The sequence below is a fragment of the Hesperophylax consimilis genome, chromosome 3, assembly GCF_061612785.1.
Source record: "Hesperophylax consimilis isolate HC1 chromosome 3, BYU_Hcon_1.0, whole genome shotgun sequence".
NCBI classification, from domain to species: Eukaryota; Metazoa; Arthropoda; class Insecta; order Trichoptera; family Limnephilidae; genus Hesperophylax; species Hesperophylax consimilis.
Genome location: NC_142838.1, coordinates 41,836,136 through 41,842,372, shown reverse-complemented (window position 1 = coordinate 41,842,372; position 6,237 = coordinate 41,836,136). Strand labels below are relative to the sequence as shown.

The 6,237-nt window shown below is 32.7% G+C and overlaps 1 long non-coding RNA gene across 1 annotated transcript; it reads right to left on the bottom strand.

The window, feature by feature from the left end:
• Positions 1-3,246: 3,246 nt before the first annotated feature.
• LOC149425518 (uncharacterized) lies at positions 3,247-5,870 on the bottom strand. The gene is made up of 4 exons (XR_016305689.1): positions 5,225-5,870; positions 4,310-4,450; positions 3,918-4,064; positions 3,247-3,733 (listed from the first exon to the last, which is right to left on the bottom strand). It is a non-coding gene; the product is annotated as an uncharacterized LOC149425518 (long non-coding RNA).
• Between the last annotated feature and the right edge of the window lie 367 nt (positions 5,871-6,237).

The following is a 6,237-nucleotide window of genomic DNA, read 5'->3' as shown; positions in this document are numbered from 1 at the left end:
AAAACTACAATATATCGACTTTTATTCGTTTCCGTATAACGTTCCAGTGCAGATATAATGCGAAGTCTTCTCCGGACATCTCTCTAAACACTCCTTGCACTAATAAAAACAAACTTTCAACAAAATCGGTCCAGCAGTTTTCGAGTTTATATGGAACAAACAAACAAGCATTTTTATAGATATAGATTTGACGGTATTCAACACATTTTTCAAATTTGTATCGTTTTTTTTATTAAATTTAAGTATGTTCATAAAATCAATATCAATGATTGTAGCAGAATAACTTATTTCTTTTTAAATACGTCTATTAGAATTTTACTTTTTTATCTTAGAGGCGGAAATTAACCCACTTCCCGGCATCCGATTAAGCTGAAACTCGGCGGAAAGACTCGTTATCGATGACAATGTAATCTATCAATGCGGCGTATCAATCACGCACACGCACAATAACATATAAAAAAAGTTATGACATCAAACAAGATCTTCCCTGTCTGTACACTGTTAAGGCAATTGAGTTGTGTCGCCATCCGGTTGGGCAGCGTTGTGAGACGGGTAAAACGTATATGCATTTCACTGAAATCGTATGAAATTACAGCAGCGAATATATGAAATGAATGTCAATCCTACCCGATCGGCACCTGGCAAGGTTGGTAGCGCGGTTGACTGCTGTCCTTTGGCAGGAAGGTACAATCCTCAGCCAAACCAAGAAGACATTAAAAAAATATATGTATTCTAGTAAAAAATAAAATTTGGTTTGATCTTTAAAAAATTAAGCATTATTTTCAATGTCAATGTGTCCGAAAACTCGTAGTACAATACCATTACACATTTGTCCTGATAATGGACAATGCAATGCTGTTAGAAGCGTTGGCTAAAGAAGGAGGTAGCGCAACACGGCATAATACCCCAAAAACAAATCACTATAATACCGTGAAATAAGGCCGTGAAAATCTCAAATCATACCCACTCGAAGTACAATCGTGAACTGGTGAATATAAATCATGTAGGAAACCCAAAAAAAAATCGATCTTTTTTTTTGGGTTTTTTTTTTTTTTCAATATTTTTTTTCTATTTTTTTCGGCAACTAAAGGGTTAAAAAATGTCGGGGCAAAAGATTCGGCTCTACGCTTTTTAACGCATTTTAAAGAAAACAGTTAATACTAACCACCTAGCGAGCGATTATTGTCAAATTCGTCCTAAAAAAATAATTAAAAGGGAAAGGAGATTGGGAAGAAGAAACTAGGGGAGTATCTAGCTACTGTGATCTGGTCAACAAACACGACCACAGCCATTTCAAGCAACGTTTCAATATATCTGCAGATATTGTGATATTTTATTATGGATTAAACCGTCAATTACATAGGATCTTTCGACTCGTAGGCCCAAGATACACTGAAAGAAATGTTTAGGTACGATTTACCAAATTTTCAGTAATTATCTACTAAACAGTTTAGTTGCTGTGGTGACTGCCGAACTTTTAGCTACTGTTTGCTAAACAGCAGTTTATTTATGACAGCTTAACGATTCAGATATTCTAGCTAAACTAATCGGTTGAGACAGCTTTCTGTGTTTAGTTGTGTTACCTAAACTGTATTTATGACAGCTTAACGATTCAGATATTCTAGCTAAACTAATCGGTTGAGACAGCTTTTTGTTTAGTTGTGTTACCTAAACTGTATTTATGACAGCTAAACGATTCAGATATTCTAGCTAAACTAATCGGTTGAGACAGCTTTGTGTTTAGTTGTGTTACCTAAACTGTATTTATGACAGCTTAACGATTCAGGTATTCTAGCTAAACTAATCGGCTGAGACAGCTTTGTGTTTAGTTGTGTTACCTAAACTAAAAATTATATACCTAAACCATTTTGTAGTGTTCGGTTAGAAAAACTTAACTGTTTAGATGTAGTAACCTTATTATTTAGTTAATATTACAAAATGGTTAGGTTGATTAACTAAACTTCGGTTGTAATAGCCCTACCGATATAGGTGTTTTAGCTCTCTACTGCTAGCTAGCTTTAGGTACTGTAGCTTAGCTTTTTGGTTAGATTATCTAAATTAAATAGGAAGTGCAGCTTTGCAGTTTAGCTGAAAACAATACAGGGTGTAAATGTAACCACCATCAACTCGAAGGATTATACCCATAATAAGGAAGTTGAGTGAAAAATATTTTGACTTATAAAAAATATGTTCATGTAGATCAAAAAATATCGATTCTAAATATATAAATATATTTCTATATTATTATTCTTAGAATTAGTTAAACGTTCTTGAAAAAGCATTCAATAGCAAAAGACTGTATACGCTCCACGATTGGTCGAAAGAATTCTGTCGTCACATGTGTCGTGACTTGTACGTACAACGGAACACCTATGGTGCATCTCTTTCTATTACATGAGAGATGGTCGATTTAGATGAGAGAGGTGTATAGGCCAAAGGTTTATTTGGGTTTGTCAAATATATGTACGTATTTGTTATTATTATTATATGAAATGGATTTCTAAAGATACATATTCGTATAGTGCTTTATAATAATATGTTGTTTATTGCATAACTTAGATGTTTTTATTATTATACATGTCACATAGCATGTGATACACTTCAGGCCGCCGGCCGCTCAGAAAAGTCTCACAGTGAACTGGGCTGTAAACCGTTATTTTACTTTTGGTCTTTACTTTTCTGCGCGGTGGTCCTGAATTCGCGCGGGGAACGTCAACAAGTAGCGACGGCGATACCGTACAAGTACCGTATCGGGCGTGAAAAGCAAATATTCTAACTTAAAATATTAATTTAACTATGAAATCTTAATCAATTTTCTTTTTTTTTTAATAACATCAATTATAATAGACGGTTAACATTGGTAAAAAAATTACTGGAATTCCTTGTTGAAGAATTAAATTTTTTTCCATACATAATGCTTAAGCGACGTGGTTTTCACAGTTCTAATGACGTCACACTACACCCCGCCTGTTACCGCTCGGATTCCGCTCGTTTTGGCGGGCTTAATAAAATTTAAACTTTGAGAATTAATTTAACTATGAAAACAAACTTTAAAAAAAAAAAAAAAATACCAGTATTTAAGTTTGAATGCAAACATTGATAAAAAAAAATAAAAAAAATGGACTCAACTTCCTTATTCAGAATCATGGGTTAAATACTTTGAGTTGCAGGTAGTTTATTACAACCCTTTTGAGAGATGAAACCTAAATAAATAAATATTATGTTTTGTAAGACTAGAAAGTACTTATTAAAAACCTCATTCATATAAAAGTTATTTTGTTAAGAATCGTCTCTCAAAATATTGTTTCCAGCTACCAGCAAAGCCTCAAAAAAGAAAACACGTTTGATCATACACACATTTATATTATCATTTTTTATTATAATTTTTTTTTAAATATAGTAAAAGATGTTTGTGTCCTGATTTGGCAAATTCTTTTCGGCGCTGCCTGTATGTGTCTAGTAATTTACCTTTTGCAGCAATTTTTTGGGTAGGCCCAAAACACACATATGGGGTGAAATATACAGCTGCGCTTTCTTTATTAAAGACTTTGGTGATTTGAAAAGCAAATTCATAAAATCTCTTGCTTGTAATGGATCTATCTGGATTACCCTGCAATTCCTTACTTATAATAGTACTGCACAGTCTGGCAGAATTGTCCAACAGACCCTTTGACTCAAACTGCATTAAAAGTGCTTGCCCTTCATTGATTGATAGGAGATGATTGCGTAAGTCCTGGAAAACAAAATTAAATTGCATATTGATTACATAACTAATAACCACTTCTATAATCATCATAATATCAGTCACAGGATGGATATTCTACGCTGCCACTACTAAAATACATATATCGGAATGTATAAAACAATTAACCTAAGTTACTTAGGTATCTGAAACTTACTAAAATTATTTAACTTACATTCGAAATTTGCTCTTCAAAAGCTTCTTGCGTTATTCTTTGTGATTTGTTTTTATTTTCCAACAAGGAAATGTCATTTACAAGGAAGTCATCGTGTTGATAATATATGGGCGTTGTTTGTTTGGAAGTTGAAGGTATATCTTCAATCTGAAACAAAAAGCGGGTATGTACACAAAGGGGAAAGAAAGGGTGAAGGGGTCAAGCTTTGTTTTTATCCCTTTGGAATTGCTTGACCCCCCCGGCAGTCGATTTATTCATTAATTACAGGAATTATTATTTTAAATACTATTATTTTTGTATCAAAATCGCGTCCGGTACAACTATTTCCAAATGGTTAGCCAAAAAAGGCCTAGGTATACAATATGTCATCATTACTGCTTTTAAAAACTTACACTTATGACAGGTGGATTAATAACATCCTTGAGCGCATTAATGTGTGCTGTAGGCAGTGCCCGGTGCCCTACAGTCGGAATCAATTCTTTAATATCATCTTGAGATATTATCAGGAGTGTTTTCGAGTCTATGGCTTGAGTCTGAAATAAAGAAAAAAAACGACGAGATAATACAAAAAATTTCAAAACAAGAAAATAAAAATTTATTTTTCAAAGGTATGAAAATTATTCATTAAAAAAAATGTATATTTATACAACAGCAGATACCGAACACCCTGTATCATGAATCAAGCGGAGATAAAATAGTTTTAATAATGAAATTATTTCATTTATATGAAAATTTCAAATGTAAACATTAACAATGGGTGGTCACCCTGTATTTAAAAAAAAATATCCCTCCCAAAAAAAAAACAACAGAATTCAATGTTCAAAATGTTATGTCCGAATTAATAATTTGCAATACACATTTATTAAAATTAAATATAACCTGCTATGATTTAGTTTCTGGCTAGGGTAAAATTGTAACTTAGAAAATACTACAGTTTCAAACAACATTCGTTCAATACAAAATAATACTGGCGGAAACAAACAAAGAAATAAAGGCGCCCTTGAGGTGATTTTGCACAAAAACGGCGCTATACAAGTGATCCAATTATTATTTTTTTTATATACCACTCTCTGTAACTTGTGTCATGACTCCTGACACAATCTTGGTTGTAGCGTCAACACGCACTCTTCAAACTAGGTACATAATAAATACAAATCTTCTAAATCTATTGCGTAGGTACTTGAGTCATGGAATAATGAAGGTGCCAGTTTCTAAATCAAATAGAATGGATATTATCATAATATATAATATCATAGTTCCATGATCTAAATTCTAAATCAATAAAAAAATGAAAAAAGAAAACTCACCTTTAAATGTTTCTATGTAAGCCTCCAGATTCCAAGAAATTAAATAATCCTCCACGGTTTTGTCTGCCATTATCACTAGGAACTAGGAACAGCGGTTAACATAAATTCAATTCAATTCAAAAATAAATTCGCAACGCGCGCAACGAACGTCAATTCACGTATGGGTATGGAGCGAACTGTGGCGATCTGAAAACTGCGTCGTAAATGAACACCTGCGCGTCGACCGTTAGCGACGATAAAAAGATCTACCAAAGTTCGGGACATTTTAACTAAAGTTTTGTTGCACTTTGCCTAAGTTTGTGCAAAGCAACTAATTGTTATGTAAAAATACCAAATTTAGATATTCCAACCTCAGTTTTGCTATATGAACAAAACATTTAACCAAACTAGATGTTTAGTTAAATTTAGCTAAATACTTTGGGAAGTAACACATAAACTTAAGTTACTAAAGTGAAATAGGTTTAGTAAATTACTTTAGCTTGATTAACCAAACCGATTATTTTGTTTAGGTAAGTATGCTTTTAGTGTGCTATTATTAAAGTTTAGTTGTATTAGCTCAAGCACATTTTACTAAACAACGACGGTATCTGCACATAAAGTATTTTAGGTAAAGTAGCTGAACTTTAGGCGATGGTTACACAACTTCAATTAGCTTAACACTTTAGCTAACTCATTTTTTTCAGTGTAGGTAGAAGAATTTCATCAATTTTATTTAGTCAGGAAAAATGTTTTTACTTTGGGGCCGCAACACACTTCCAGATTTTTTTCTAAAATCATTTATGCATTTGGTGCTTTGTCGTAGTATATTTAAAAATATATTTTATTTATTTATTAGAAGATAGTTTGGTTTGCTTTAGGTGTACGGGGTAAGGGTGTCATATGTCAATAATGTTTATGTTCATGATGTCAGTTTTAAATGTTTATCATAATTTTCATGATTTAGCTTATGGCTAGTAACACTGAAAGCTTTACAATATTATGATAACGTGGAATATTAAACAATGGAATATGTT